This window comes from Sorex fumeus, unplaced genomic scaffold (genome assembly GCF_029834395.1).
Source record: "Sorex fumeus unplaced genomic scaffold, SorFum_2.1 ptg000006l, whole genome shotgun sequence".
NCBI classification, from domain to species: Eukaryota; Metazoa; Chordata; class Mammalia; order Eulipotyphla; family Soricidae; genus Sorex; species Sorex fumeus.
Window position 1 is genome coordinate 54645212 of NW_026606063.1, and position 16948 is coordinate 54662159.

At 37.6% G+C, this 16948-nt stretch overlaps 1 protein-coding gene across 5 annotated transcripts in view; it reads right to left on the minus strand.

Annotated features, from left to right (window-relative positions):
* Positions 1–16948, minus strand: part of CCDC85A (coiled-coil domain containing 85A) — a 205864-nt gene that overhangs the window by 137072 nt on the left and 51844 nt on the right. The window lies entirely within an intron of this gene.

Below are 16948 nucleotides of genomic sequence, written 5' to 3' on the forward strand. Positions count from 1 at the left end.
ACCACCACATTTTTAATTAAAGAGCTAATTTTATTGTTTTGTCAATCTACAGGCTTTTTCTATTTATGCTTACATATAAAAGAAATCACCACATAATTTTTGTTCACATCCTATTTCACTTAGCATAATTAACATATATTCCATCCACATTGTCTTAAAAGGCATAACTTCAGAGGCTGGAGAAATAGTAGTTTGTATGGTGCTTGCCTTGCTCATGGCCAACCCAGGTTTGATCCCCAGGACCCCTTATGGCTGCACCAAATCCTGCCAGGAGTGATTCCAGAGCACAGAGCCTGATGATAAATGCTGACCACCATGTGGTTGTGACCCAAAAATCAAAACAAACAAGAGGACATAACAGTTTTTTTTAATAGCTAAGTATTCCATTGAGTAACACACCATAATTTCTTTATCCAGTATATGAACTCCAGACTTTTGTGTATTATTAGCTCTAAATATATTACTCCAGCATTAGAAAAATAACTTGAGTCAGACAAACATGCCTTGCATGGGGAAGTAACCAAATTTGATCCCTGGCAGTGTCATGTGCGGCCCTGGTGTCCCCTGAATACCAGTGGACTCCTGGCAGAGGACTGCAGGGCTCTAGCACTGAACTTCAGGATCAATTAATTACTGATCATATGAAGTGGCTCCTGGGTCCCCTTAGGCATTCCTTGGGAAGTCCACACTCCACACAAAGTAAAAATTTTTAAATAAATATATAATTCCAGTCTTTTGCTATAAATCTATTTTTCTCTTACTATCTGAGTTTCTTATAAGCATTTTTCTTACAATAATTCTTTTAACCATCCAGACACGCTTTTGGTTAAATTCAGACCATTTTTATTTATAGCAACATTTTTTTAAAAGACACCCGGCAAGCTACCGAGAGTATTCGATATGCCAGACACAGTAACAACAAAGTCTCCAATGGAGACGTTACTGGGCCCGCTCGAGCAAATCGACGATCAACGGGAGGGCCTTTACCTTTACCTTTATGTTTTACAATGTTGTTGGGCAACTACTCATATACAGGGTTTAAGTGCCGCCATTCTTATTTATTTTCTGTTTTGTTTTGTTTATTTTGCCATTTCTTTTTTCCCCATGAGTGTCTATGTGTCTTTGCTCTGGTGGTTTTCCCTGAAGATTCCTCAGTTTGATCAATTTAAGTGTCTCTGCTCCAGATTTCTGGCTAGTGTTTACGATCAGGCTTGAATCATTCTATCTGCATCCAAGATGGTCTTTTTTTGTACTGGTATCAGCTGTCTTTAGACTTAACATATTCTGTCCTATTCTTTCTCTCTATCTTCCATTGTTGTCTCCTTGCACTTATTTTTTATTATCACTGTTATTTGTTTCTATTTGATTTGGGGTCACTTGACAGTGCTCAGAGGACTATATGTGGTGGTGGTGGGGATCAAACCCAGTCAGCTGCATGCAAGACAAGTGACAATACCCATTGTACTATCTCTCTGGCTCCATCCTATTTGTGTTTCTGCTTTTGAATTATTACTTATCACTATGTTCAAGGTTTATGTACTTTTAAAAGTTTATACCTTCTATGAAAGAATTCCTACCAACATTTCTTCCAGCTCAGACCTAGTGGCAGTAAACTCCAGTATTCTCCTTTAGTTCTCCATTGTATCCAAATAATTTTGCAGGGAAGAATATTCCTAGCTGAATTTTTTAATCTTTTATTAAATATAAATGTGTCATTCCACTCACAGCCCATTGAGTATCTTCTGAGAAATCTAATGATAGATTAATTAGGATGTCTTTGTATGTCACATATATTTTCCCAAACAGCCTTTCATATGTTTTACTTAATGCTGACATTTTATAATTTCAAAAACATGGATCTTGATGAATGTCTTTTTGCATTAGGAAATTTGTGTATTCTGGTTCAGGGAAAGAGTACAGCAGGAAAGATTCTTAACCTTGCACACAGTCACCCTTGATTTAATCTCCCATGTCAGGTACGATTCCCTGTTCCCTGTGTACCACCAGGAGTGATCCCTGAGCACAGATTCAGGAGTAAGGCCTGAGAACCACCAGATGTGCCACCACTCCACAAAAAAGAAATTTGTGCATTCTGTCAGTTTACTTATAATCTATGGTTACTTCTTGCCTTAAGTTTGGGAAGTTCTCAGTTACTGTTTCTATGAATAGGAACTTTATTTCCATGCTTTTCTCTTCTCCTTTTGATAGACCCATTATCCTTATGTCTTCTTCTCTCATGAGGTCTGAAGCGCCCTATGGTTTCTTTGTTCTTTCTAAATATTATTTATCTTTCCTCTTCAATTTGAATAATTTGAGAACTTGACTTCATTTCACTCATTATTTTCTCTGCAAAACTAAATTGCTTTGCTTTCCATGGAGGATGTTATTCATTGTTTTTCATATCTAGCATTTGTTTGAATTTTTATAGCTTTAATTTGTTTGATCCCTTTAATTCCTCTGCTCTTGTATTTCCTTCCTTGATAACACACATTTGATATATCTTGTTAACTTTTCCCATGATAGTTGTAGCAGACGTGCTGTCAGACACCCTATCTTCAAGTAGTTAAGACTGACTGCTGACAAATCTTCCTTTTCATTCCCTTCATTGCTGATTGACCCCTTTTTCTTTTAAGTAAGATTTCATATACCACCTGATTTGAAGTTCTGTTTGTTTTTCAAGACTTCAGATTGTGTGGCTGGGAAGAGAGAGATCTGGGGTTTCCATCAATAGCTGCCTGGGGTGAGGTGGTCCAATGTAGGTATGAAATTCTTGGTAGCCCCCTTTTGTGAATTGACCAGTTGTATGTCTAATTCAATGACTGTGGTCTCAAATCCTCCCTCTAGATCCAGTTACAGGTATTAGCTACTATTAGTGGTTTGTTCTAGACAATCTTACTGGATTTCCAGTGAAGTGAGGTGGGGATTCAACCTTCCATGTTCTGCCAGTTATCACTCTGGAGGGTCTGATTCCAGAGCAGGCCCTCTCTGCTGGCTATGGAGGAATATCCTGAAGGCTGAGTATGTGCATATGGGGTTGAGTGAGGGGTACTAGGGAGAGAGAGGAAGGTGTTTCCACTACCACAATACATATGCAAAAACACTAAGATTTTTGTGTCTTCTGTGTTCTTCAGTGAAATATGGTTATGTTCAGAGTCACAAATATCGGGGCCAGAAAGTAGCTCAATCAATAACAGAACTCTTGCTTTACATGTGTTAGACCCAGAGTTGGATTCCCAGACACCAATAAGAAAAGAAATATAGTATATGAGAACCTTAATAATGTCCTTTAAGCAGAGATCAAAAACTATTGTTTCAGAACTAACTTTTGCTTACTGTTTGCTTTTGTATTGCATCAAAACATGAGCTTAAATGGCTAAAAATGTTTTTTGTATTTGTATTTGACATGAAAATTATATGAAACTTATGTTTCAGTGTTCAAAATTATGGTTTTATTGAAATTTAGCCACATCAATTTGATTGCATATTGTCTATGGTTCCTCATCATGACTACAGCCAAACTAAGCAGTTATGACAGAGACCTTTTGGACTGTAAGGCCAGTTTAAATATTTCTGTCTTTTTACATAAAATGTCAGCCAACCTCTGGCTTAGAGCATGCCAGTATTCCTCAAAACGTTGAAGATACATTCCCTCTACTTTCAAGGAACATGAAACAACAAAAGAAACTGTTTATTCTCATGGTATCAGTCTGAGGTCAGAAAGATGGAGTTCAACACTCAATTCTCAACCCCTCAATCACCAGTTGCATAAATCTGTCAAGTAATATCATCTATCAAAGCCTCAGTTTCCCTGTCCATTCCAGACAGCATAACCAATCCATTCCAACCAACCAGAGCCTAGGTTTCTAGGAGCTGGACAGGCTCAGGAGCTCTTGATCTTGCCTTCTGAGCTCACAAATCTTTCTTCTTTTATGTGCATATTTCTTCAATGCTTATACTGGCACAACACAAAATGCATTAATCATATAATGACACTGAAGACAAGTCCTGTACTACAAATCAGCTGTTTTGATTTGTAGTCATTCTTATGTCTTCTAAAATCACATATCATTTACTCATTCAGCAAATTATTTCTGAAGCTCTCGAGATGTGTCAGGCACGTTAAAGATTATGAGATCTATAAACAGCTGGCATGTGGAGCAAAGAGACAAATACACATACCCTTACATACACTGATACCAATAAATATTTGATATATAAGTATGGTAAATTTAACAAAAGTTTAGAAAGTATCAGCAACTAAGAAGTACTTTGTGAAGATGTGATAAAGTAAAATCTGAATGACAAAAGAGACAGTGATGCAAAAAACAGGAAGGAGTATTCCAAGTAGACATACTATCTCAGGCAGGAAATGCATGACCTACATGAAATGTGCCCTGTGAGTTCAGGGGAGAAAGTAGTAATAAAAAGAATAGAGTGAGCTGGAACGTTGCAGTAAGATAAAGCCCTATCAGAAAAAGTAAGAAAATTCTGATATTATTAAACTATCATTAAATCCTAATTCAGGGAATTCATAGACTGTGAAACTTGGCTTTACTTTAACTTCTACATAAAAACAGTGATACCTTTAACTACAGTAGACAGAAAAATATAAAAAGTGGAATTAACTCCAGTATTACCATGTAAGCTCTACTACTGGTCTTGCTTCAGAGACCCATAAATAAATCTCAAAAAATATCAGAAACTGCAGCTAATCTCAGACCTGCTCAAGGCTGAAGAGCCTGGAGTAAATCCGAGGGAGGCAGGTGAGCCTGGTGCCCAGCTAAGCAGAGGCCCCAGCAGCCACTTGCTTCCTGAATCCAAAACCGTCACCATACCCTCAGCCTGACTCCACCATCTCAGGACAGACCTCACTGAGACATAATCTGCTGAAAATTCTGGTATGTGGGTTTTGTGACTGAAATCTCCAGTCTTTCCTGCGGTTGGGATAGGCCACCTCCACCCCAACTCCCTGCACTTCCAGAAGCCTCAGTAGTCACATCCATATCCCAAAGCTGTCAGCCACTTAAAAAGCTACTCCAGCCTTACCGTCCAAATAAAAATACATGTCCTGAACAAACACCATGACCTCTTAGTACCTGTATTGAAAACCATAATGCACAAAAGGAAAAGGAGAGAGAGAGCAAGAAGGAAAGTGCCTCCTGTAGAGGGAAGCTGTGGGTGGGAAGTGGGTGCTGAGGCACGGTGAAAGTGAATTGCAAACCATAATGCACAAAAGAAAAAGGAGAGAGAGAGAGAGAGAGAGAGAGAGCAAGAAGGAAAGTGCCTCCTATAGAGGGAAGCTGTGGATAGGAAGTAGGGTGCTGAGGCATGGTGAAAGTGAAACAGGGGACATTTGTGGTGGAAAATATACACTGCTGGAGGGATGGGTGATGGATCATTGTATGACCAAAACCCAATTATGAACAGCTTTGTAAGGGTCTAGCTCACGGATATTCAATTAAAAGAAATTTTTTAAGTGGGCTGAAGCGATAGCACAGCAGGCAGGGTGTTTGCCTTGCACAGAGTTCGATACCTCCGTCCCTCTCGGAGAGCCCAGTAAGCTACCAAGAGTATCCTGCCTGCACAGCAGAGCCTGACAAGCTCCCCGTGACACCACAATATGCCAGAAACAGTAACAACAAGTCTCACGATGGAGGCGTTACTGGTTCCCGCTCAAGCAAATCAATGAAAATGGGAGGACAGTGCTTTAGTGCTACAAGAATTAAGAAAATGGACTTGTCAGTGAACTTGAAGGGTGAGGAAATACAAGAAAAGAACGTGATTAGCAGAATTTTGACTCAAGCTACTTGTGTCATTTTCTAAGATCAGCAATACCATGAAGAATTTCTAGGAAGAAAGCTATGGAGAAGATGTGCAGAGTTTGGTTTGTGGCAAATTTCAGATGCCAATTAGCTTAATGTTGTGGTGAATAGATATCTGGGTAGAATCCTAAGTCTTGCAAAGAAATCATGGCTATGGCTACAGACTTGGGAGTCATTCACATTATGTTAACATTCAAAACCATGCACTCAAATAAAATAACCTAAATCAGCAATGAGGCAGTGAAAAAAAAAAAACAGTAAAGAGCTCTGAAGCCCTAACACTGAAGGGAGTTAGGGAGAGTACAAATCTTAAAGAACAGACAGAGAGGCAAGCAGGAAAAAAATATGTCACAATACTGACATACGTTGTAAAAACCAAACAGCCATCCTCATATAAAGCTTCTGAGTGATCAGTAAAAAATTGCTTTCTGACATCAACAACATGAATATTATTAGCAATTCTGCTAGAACCATCTCAATGAAGTGGTGGGAACTGGGAATAATAGAATAAGAAAATAATGTGTAGAAAAGCAACCATAAACATCTCTGATGAAGCAAAGGACCTGTCTTCCCTGAATCAATGCACATAAACATAGAAGCATCAAATATAAGAAGGGATTATAGTATACTCAGATCTTCCTAAAGCTATAAACTCACTAAGGTTCTAGGCACCACAATGAACCCTGGTATACAGTGAAACCATATGGCTAAGAATAAATTCTGTCACCCAACTGAAACAAAAATCATAGGGCCATATGTATAGTTGCAGTTATGAGTCCTCCTATCTTTCCCAAGAAACTCTTTTCCTTTTAAAGCATGCTTCTTTTTCATAAAATGTCACCCAGACTCAGAAAACAATCTGAAGCTTCATTATGGCAAAGGAAGCAAGACGGACTCAAGCTGCTTTGTGACTTCTCAAAAGAGGAGAAATAGTCAGACTGCAGAAGTCAATGTAGGAGCCGAGGTCCCGAGAGACTATTTCAGGACTTAAATACCGTACTCCTTTACTTAATTTATTTTTCCTTTCACCTCTGGTTGGGGAGACTGATTAGGTATTTTATTTAAGAAGGTGGTCAAGATGTTCTTATTTTTCAAATCCTGCCCAAAAGATTCTAATGTCATATTAATTTAGCAATTAACTAAAACATTTCAACATCTAACCTTATAAATTTAAAAATTTGAAGGAAAAAACTTGAAGGAAGTAATTTTTCTATCTCTTTTCTGCTCCCAAATCTCAACTCTGATTTACAGTTGCTTTGCAATATAGGAAAAAATACTGATTGTGTAACAAGTTTACTCAACTCTTTATAGCAATCCTAAAATGTAACAGACAAATATACAAAACACTTAAGCAACTAAGCAAACTTTCAGAAGAGACTAAAAACAATAGCAGTTTCTGTAGTGGAAACAGTCCTCTGTTCTTTACATAATTGCTCTAAAATTCCTCTATTCAGAACTTCAACCCTTTCAAAAGTCAGTGGTAGATTCCTTACCTTGTACACTTCATATTTTTGGAAATGGGAGAGAATAAACAGGCAAAAATTAAATATTTTCAAGTAGGATTACTATTTTGAAGAACAAAAAGACAAGAGACACAAGGCATAGAAGCTTCTGGGGTATCTGGGGAGGACTCAAATAATACATAAGCTGAGATCCTAGAGAAAAGCTGGCAGCATGGGAAGAGGAAAGGAAAATTAATCCATTTATTCTTTTCAAACTTCATTTCCAATGTCAAGCACGAAAGCACTGGAAAATAATCAAGGCTGTACAATTCAGCAGCAATATTTCTAATAGCTGGAAAATAAATATGAACTCCTGGGACTTCCAATAAAAAGAAATGAATCATTACATTTTATGATGTTTTCAATGGCTAATTAAGAGTGTAGGGAATGCAAAGAAATAATTTCTTGCACTTTTACTGTGTCCAGCAGTCACATCATCTGTCCTATGTATCTATCCCTAGAGTAAGCCTATCTTCCTAAATGATGTCATGGGTTACCAACACAGTAAATAGAAAAGGGTCTGGGTCAATTCATCTAAGTGTTCAAATTTTCAACCAGACTGAAGAAATAAAATTAGGAGGAGATACATAGAGTAGTTTGTTGAAGATGCTGTAACTAAAACTAAGACACCTTGCTAAATTTCACCATCTGATTACAGTGAGACTGCTTTGTAGGCATGGGAGAGAGTTCAGAGGCCTAATCACTTGCCTGGCATGCAGGAGGCCCAGGTTTGATTTTCAGCACTGCATGGTTCTTTCTAAGCATCACCAGGGTTCACCTGAACCCTAACCAAAAAATCAAGAGTCTCCTAAGCATCAGTGTGACTCAGAAACAACAATAAACACACACAAACACACACACACATACACATACACACACACATACACACACACCAACCAGTATTTTTAAAATTTGGTCTAGTGGTTCTTACTTAAGCATATTTTACTAACATTAAGATCTGTATCAGTCTCACTAAAATTCTCTGAGAAGAAAGATTTTTCTACTTAAATATCAGTCACAATTCAGATAAATCTTGCTGTTAAAGCAATGTTAGCTCAAGGTGAAAGTCATATTGATTCCCTGGTGAAAACCCTTTTGTTAGGACTGATTCATCTTTGCTTCAGAAAAAAAACTCAGATGAAATAGGCTCTATAGTCGAACTTGTACAACACATTGTTTTAAAAATTGATCATTTTTCATGATTAATTTAGAAAAATAAATGTAGATGTAGCTGCAACTGTTTCAACATGGCTCTTTCTATCTTTTTTAAAGATAGAAGAAAGAAAAGGAAGGTTATGAGCATAGAACAAAAATCAGACGTCTACAGTACCTGTCAACATACTGCACCTTTTCTTCTTTTTCCTACTCTCTTCTACGTTTTTGCTCTTTTCCCTCTCTTCTTCCCTATGCCACCTTGTGAACATTACTAAAATCTTGCATAACTTTGAAGAACTAAAGTCCAAAATACCTGCAAATTACAAAGAGCTATCTTTCCCCATGAATGCTACCTGTAATTTAAATATCTTACTGAAGAACCCAGGGAGACAACTCAAGGGGTGGAGTGCATGCATTCCATGTACAAACCTCCAAGTTCTATTCTTGGCTTCTATCCCAAGCACAGTATCACACAGACTGACATGGGAATCGAATTATCAGGCCCACACAGCCAGGCTGAGAATCACCAGGATTGGCCCCTGAACTCCAAGCAACTCTGGAGAGCATTCTCAATTACTGAAAATAAAATTCTTACTCAAAAACACACTTGAGAGAATATATTATCATATCCAAAAACTCAGTCAAGGGGCTAGAGATATAATGAGGTTTAGGCACTTCCGTTGCATGCAGCACACCCCAGGGTAATTCCTAATACCACATCCACAACAGGTGTCTTGAGCAGAGAGAGAGCGTCAGGAGTAGCACCTCCCAATCTTCCTCTCCCTCAAAATAACTTAATAGAAAGAAGGAAATAAAATAAATGAGAATGAACACAAATATTCCAGGCTTGATGATGTATGGCTAAAGTCCTCACAAGCTAACACAGGGAGGAAAAACACTGGATAAGAAATGACAGATGGGGGGCTTGAGTGATAGTAGTGGGTAGGGCGTTTGCCTTGCACATGGCCAACTCGGGTTCAAGTCCCAGCATCCCATATGGTCCCCCGAGTACCGCCAGGAGTAATTCCTGAGTGCAGAACCAGGAGTGACCCCTGTGCATCGCCAGGTATGACCCAAAAAAAGGAAAAAATAAGGAAACAAAAGAAATGACAGGGGAAGTTTTAGATATATCCAAAGAAAATAAATTCAAAGGGAGATAGACTCTACATTCTCTGTTGAAAAGTATTCATATCATAGCAATCCTAAACTAGGATAAAAGGAAGATGCCATTGTTGACTTAAGAAAAGAGATACAGAAAGAAAGAAAGAAAAAAAGAAAGAAAGAAAGAAAGAAAGAAAGAAAGAAAGAAAGAAAGAAAGAAAGAAATTTAGGGTTTTGGAATCTCAGAACTAGTATATAGTTCTTTTTACTTTGATTTCAGTTAAGTGATAGAAAAGTCTTAATACAAATGTTTACTATTTATTCATTTTTATTAAGGCGCCATAATTTACAAAGTCAGTCAAGGTTGAGTTTCAGGCATGTTTTCTTCCAACACCACTCCTACCACGTGTCCACTTCTCTCCATCAAAGCCCCCAGGTTGCCACCCACCTCCCAGCCTGCCACCATAACAGTCACATTTGAAGTTTGGTTGTTGCAGTTTGGATCTCTGTTTTGTGGTGTTTCTCAAGTTTCTATTTCTGTGGCTCAGATATGTACACATACACCTCTACAATATGAATGTGTCCGAGGTCCCTGACACCATCCTTGTCATCTCCTTTCCTCTTCTTCTTATTGAATCTCTCAATTTCTAGTCTCCCCTATTCTCCTCAGTTATATATACTCGGGACCAGAATAATTTCGGCATCACCCTCTTTATTGCATTCCTTTGTCTTATTTATTCCACATAGCACAGCATGACGTATTCGATATGCCAAAAACAGTAACAACAAGTCTCACAATGAAGACGTTACTTGTGCCCACTCAAGCAAATGGATGAACAGTGGGAGGACAGTGCTACAGTGCTATCACAGAAAAGTGATGTCATTGATGTATTTAAACATTTTGTTATAAATACATAGTTTAGAAAGTAGATAAAAGCTCATCTTCTCTCAACTGGATTTTAATTTTAATATGGTCAAAATGGAGAAGAATTAAATAGAAGAAACAGTGAAGACAACATATACTTTCAATTATTTCCTTTGATTCTTACATCAATAATAAAAACATTTATTCTGTATTCACTATGTGCGTAGTACTATGCTATATTATTTAATTCTGAGAACGGCAAAAAGTTGAAACATTATCAGTTTATGAGGAAAACAAAGCAAGATACTTTTAGAATTCTTAACATATTATATTGTTTAAATAACAGACAGAAAGCTATATCATTAAAGACTAGTTACATAAACACAGAGACACACACACACACACTTTTTAGTTACAAAGTTATTCTTTCATGTTCTACAGGGAAGCTTCAGAGCTAATCTTTGATCTGGTCCTTGTCCTTGGAGGGAATTTTTTTTCCTGAATCTCTCAATAACTCAGTTGTGTCTACGATTCTGCACTAGGAAAGATCTACTTTGTGAATCACGGTGAATGCTCACAACAGTGAATAAATACCATGTAGAAAGCACTCTCAGACAAATTACTGAGCTTTGCAATTCTTAAAATCCAGTTGAGCAATTTTTCAAAGCAAACATTCAAGCCAACGATGTATCTCAATGAAGTAAATGCTTCTCAGTTATGAGACCTTGGATTTGGCCTTCTCCCCTCAAGAAACAAAAGTATCAACAAGAAAAATTCATCAGAATTCCAAAATAAGTTCTAAAGAGAACTTAGGATCTTAAATTCTGGCAGGAGAAAAAGACTGGGCCAATATACATAACTCTTAAAATACAATAAGATAAAGCATGTCAAACAATGAGCTTCAGAGGATGCAGCAGGTGTGACAGTTAACTTGTTCAGTTTCAGAAAAATTTCCAGAAGAAAAAGGGTACACAGAGTGTAACTTTGCAGGAGGAACAGTGAAAAAGATAAAATTCAGAACACAAACCCGAGTTCCAGCCTAAATGGGAAAAAAAATCAATTCCTGTTTAGGGGGTCAGTAAGATAATTTAAATGTTTGAAGCACGTTTCACATGTGGAACACTGAGTTTGATCCCCAGTACCTCATGCCTCTCCACCAGCACAGTCAGGAGGGGAATGAGGGATATGTTGCTGGAAGTGACCCTTGAGCTCCTATGCCAGGCTAGGGAGATCACTGCAAAACAACTAACTTACTTCCTGTTTAAAACATTTCTTGGCAGTCAGTACAAGAATGATGTTACAGCCATGTTGTTTCCTTTTCCCTCTGGGCTATGTTTCCCACAAATAATAAAATAATTTTAATAAAAAATGAATAACAAAACCCTGAATTATTTTTAAATCTGAAAATATTGTATCTTTCCTTCTGTTGCCAAGCAACACACTCTTGCTATGATACAATCTGCGACCTTGATTAACATTCGTAGTTGTATAGAAAGGCTATAGAAATAAGGTATTTTGATTATACAAGTCTTTTTTTGAAAAATAAATAAAAGATAAGAGAAAAATAGAACACATGTTAAATAATTTTATTTTTAACTGGGAAGAACAAATCTTGGATTCTTGTATTTCAGAAAATTCAGTGTGCAGAGAAAATAATAAAGCAGATTCTATGTAGCTACTTAAGTTGCAGCAGCCATGTAAAAACATGGCAGTTGCAATATCACTCTCTAAATATTAGCTATAATTACATTCTCCGTGACTTAGTGGTTTTTGTGAGATTTTGGTTGCTGCACAAGCACCTTTCAGTGCTAGAATTTGTTGCTGGGATAAATGAGGAGAGATGTCAATTGAGTCTTTAAAAAATATTAATATTCAAGTATGAAATCCCAAATATGCAGACTCAATCCCTCCTAGCAACCTTCTACATAAGGAAAGTGGTCAGAGTTTTGAGAGAGAGATTTTAGAGTGGTTGTTGAAGTCATCAATTCGATAAAGTTTACTAGTAGAGGAAAAGGAGGGGGAATCTGTTGCTACTAATACCTTTAAAAGCTACAATAAAGATCCAAGAGTTCAACAAAAGATAAAGAGAAAAACATCGTAATGCAAAGGTTAACAATACCAAATGTGGGGCTGGAGCGATAGCACAGAGGGTAGGGCATTTGCCTTGCAGGCAACTGACTCTGGTCGATTCCCAGCATTCCACATGGTCCCCCCCGAGCACCACCAGGAGTAATTCCTGAGTGTAGAGCCAGGATTAACCCCTGTGCATTGCTGGATGTGACCAAAAACAAAACAAAAAAAAAAATCAAAAAAAAAAAAAGAAACAACACCAAATGTAATAATGAGCAACGGGATTAAAATGTTCAAATTTGGACCTTCAAAAGCTCAAGTGGCAGAGCACATGCCAAGCATGTGCAAGGCCCAGAGTTCTATGCCCAGAACTGCTTAACATCCGGTTTGAGCAAATCGACCCTCTTGAGCAAATCGACGAACAACAGGAGGGCCCGCTTGAGCAAATCGACGAACAACGGGAGGGCCTTTACCTTTACCTTTACCTATTCGTGGTCGTTTGTTATTCCATATGAATTTCAGGAGTGCTTGATCTATTTCTTTGAAGAATTTCATGGGTATCCTTATAGTGATCGTGTTGCATCTGTATAATGCTTTCAGGGAGTACTGCCATTTTGACGATGTGGCTTCTTCCTATCCAAGAGCAGGGGATATGTCTCTGTTTCCTCATGTTCTCTTGTATTTCATGGAGTAGCGTTTTGTAGTTTTCATTGTAGAGATCCTTTACCTCTTTAGTTAGGCTGATTCTGAGGTATTTGATTTTCTGGAGCTGAATTGTGAACAGGATTATTTTATTTATGTCACTTTCCTCTCATTATTTGCATATAGGAAGGCCATGGATTTTTGGGCATTGATTTTACAGCTTGTGACTTTACTGTACAAGGCTATTGTTTCTAGGAGTTTCGTGGTAGAGGATTTAGGATTTTCGAGATATAGTATCATATAATCTGCGAATAATGAGAGCTTGATTTCTTCCTTTCCTATCTGGATAACTTTAATGTCTTTTTCTTGCCTAATCGCTACTGCAAGTACTTCCCATACTATGTTAAAGAGAAGTGGTGATAGTGGACATCCTTGTCTTATCCCTGATCTTAGAGGAAAGGCCCTTAGTTGATTCCCTTTGAGGATAATCCTTGCCATGGGTTTGTCATAGATGGCTTTGACTATCTTGAAAAGTTCCTTCAAAACATATTTTGGTGAGTTTTCATCATAAACGGGTTCTGGATCTTGTCAAAAGCTTTCTCTGCATCTACTGATATGATCATATGGTTTTTATCTTTACTTTTGTTGATATGATGGATTATGTTGATTGATTTCCGAATGTTAAACCATCCTTGCATCCCCGGGATGAATCCCACTTGGTCGTGGTGTATGATCTTTTTGATGAGTTGTTGGATTCTGTTTGCTAATATTTTGTTGAGGATCTTTGCATCTGTGTTCTGAGACTATCTTAAATTAAGAAGCTTCTGCACCTCAAAAGATACAAGAACCAGAATACAAAGACAATCTACAGAATGGGAAAGGATATTTACCCAATACCCACCTGATAAAGGGTTGATATCAAGGATATACAAAGCACTGGTTGAACACTACAAGAAGAAAACATCTAACCCCATCAAAAAATGGGGTGATGAAATGAACAGAATCTTTCCCAAAGAAGAAATCCGAATGGCTAAAAGGCACATGAGAAAATGCTCTACATCAATAATCATCAGGGAGATGCAGATCAAAACAACAATGAGATATCATCTCACACCACAGAGACTGGCTCACATCCAAAAGAACAAAAGCAACCGGTGTTGGCATGGATGTGGCGAGAAAGGGACACTCCTTCACTGCTGGTGGGAATGCTGACTGGTTCAGCCCTTTTGGAAAACAGTATGGACGATTGTCAAAATATTAGAAATTGAGCTCCCATTTGACCCAGCAATACCACCCCTGCAAATATATCCCAGAGAGGCAAAAAAGTACAGTCGAAATGACATCTGCACGTCTATGTTCATTGCTGCATTATGCACAATAGCCAAAATCTGGAAAAACCCGAGTACCCGAGAACAGATGACTGGTTAAAGAAACTTTGGTACATCTACATAATGGAGAACTATGCAGCTGTTAGAAAAGATGAAGTCATGAAATTTACATACAAGTGTATTACATGGAAAGTATCATGCTAAGCGAAATGAGTCAGAAAGAGAGGGACAGACATAGAAAGACTGCATTCATCTGGGGAATATAAAGTAACAAATGGGGAGACTAACACCCAAGAATAGCCGAGATAAGTACCAGGAGGTTCACTCCATTTCTTGGAGGCCAGCCTCTCATGCTGGGGGAGAAGGCAGCTCAGATAGAGAGGAGAGCACCAAGTAAAGGGCATTGGGAAGATCCTTGCAGGATGAAAGATGCATGCTGAAAATAGACTATAGACAGAACATGATTGCCACTCAATGCCTCTTTTGCAAACCACAGCACCCAAAAGGAGAGAGAGAACTAAAGGGAATGCCCTGCCATGAGGTAGGGTGGGATGGGGGCTTTGGGTGGTGGGAGGGATGCTGGGATTATTGGAGGTGGGGAATGGGCACTGGTGGAGGGATAGGTACTCAATCATTGTATAATTGAAACCCAAGCACAAAAATTTGTAAGTCTACAACTATGCCTCATGGCGTTTCACTAATAAAAATTGAAAAAACAAAAAAACAGAAATACGAATGCAAAAAAAAATATATCACAGGATCACTGAGCATTTTTACAAATGCACTCCGGGGAATCATCCAATGTACCATTTGCCAGGTCATAGAGACAGACATATCTGTCTGTACATCACAAAACAAAGGATCATAAATCACCTTATTCCCATTAAATGTTCATAGGTTGGGTTCAGTTTCTACTGTGGTACACGTCCCTGTTTCAGCAGCACCTCAAAACAGATAGTACACATTTAGAGGGCTGTTATAAAAGCGCCCAATCTCACAGGCCCACTGCTCCAGTAAATAAGCAAGCACCTTGTCCAGTGTTGATTTTAAAAAACAAAAGCATAAATATAAACATAATCACAAACATTAATGACAATTTATTTTAAAGCTCTCACTACTTTTCTGAACCTTGTATTTTTTTTCAAACTAGATACAAAGGAGAATATTTTAGCCTCTCCTTGACTTTTAGATAAGGTTCTACAGAAAACTGCTTGAAGTTTCACACAAACATATTGTTATTTCTCACTCTACCTGTTTGTCACCATAGATTTGCTAGGGACAAAAGAAATACTGCTAGAAAGGGGTCGAGGAACTGTAATGGTGTCAAATGGTTTGCTACTGTTTGGAATTATAAAGAATTTTACTGAGCCCAATAAAATAGATTCTTAAAAGTGTCTAATTTGCAGTAGTATGATCTATTTGGTTTTTTTTAAAGTAAAATAGGTTTTATTTGGAGGGTTTTTGAAGGTGTGGAGGGGAAGAAAATAAGAGAGAGAGAGTAATGCACTCAAGAGAGAGCACAGGCTTCTCCAAAGGCAGAGAGAGCCAGTATGATCTCATATATAGAAAATTTTAGGGAATCCTTTCAAATTAATCAATAAACAGGGACTAGGGATGTAGCTCAGTGATAGAACATATGCCTCAAATGTTTGAAGCCCTGGATTCAAACTCTGGCAATACATGCATACATACATATATATCTATACGTATAACATATATACACATATGTACATATATGCACACATTTAATTTAGCAAAACTGTATGATATTAGATATATAAAACCCAAGATTTTTAAAAATTTTCTGGTCATGCCTTGTGGTGATCAGGGCTTACTCCTGGCAGTGCTCAAGGAGCTGGAGATTGAACCTGGATCAGTTGCTTTCAACCCAATCACCTTACCCACTGTATCATTCCTCTGGCCCCCAAAAATCAATTTTATTTATATATACTAGTAAAAAAAATAAGATTAAGAAAATAGTTTCATTTATAAGGGCACCAAAAAGAACAGAAAGAATGCTTATGAATAAATTCAGCAAAGGTCCATAAAACTTATACGTGGAAAATATGAAACAGAAAAGACTAACTGGAGAAAGATCCTTTGTTAGTAAAACAGAAGACTTGATGTTGTTAAACTGGCAATATTCCCCAATTTGATCTCTGTGTAGTACTTCAGCTGCCTTTCTTTATATGCATATATATTTTTTTCAAATATATATAGGAAAGTTCACATCACTCAACCTTTAACAACATGTTAGTGATATCCTCAAGAAGGTCTTAATGGCCTCTACCAAAATAGAACAATCTTCACATTGTTTCCTCTATGGATCCTTTTTTTTTTAAAAAAAAATGAATGAATCACTGTGATGTATAGTTACAGACTTACAAACTTTTGTGCTTAGTGCTTATGTTTGTCATACAATGATCGAGAACTGCCTTGTTTTTTTTTTGAAGAAATGAATAA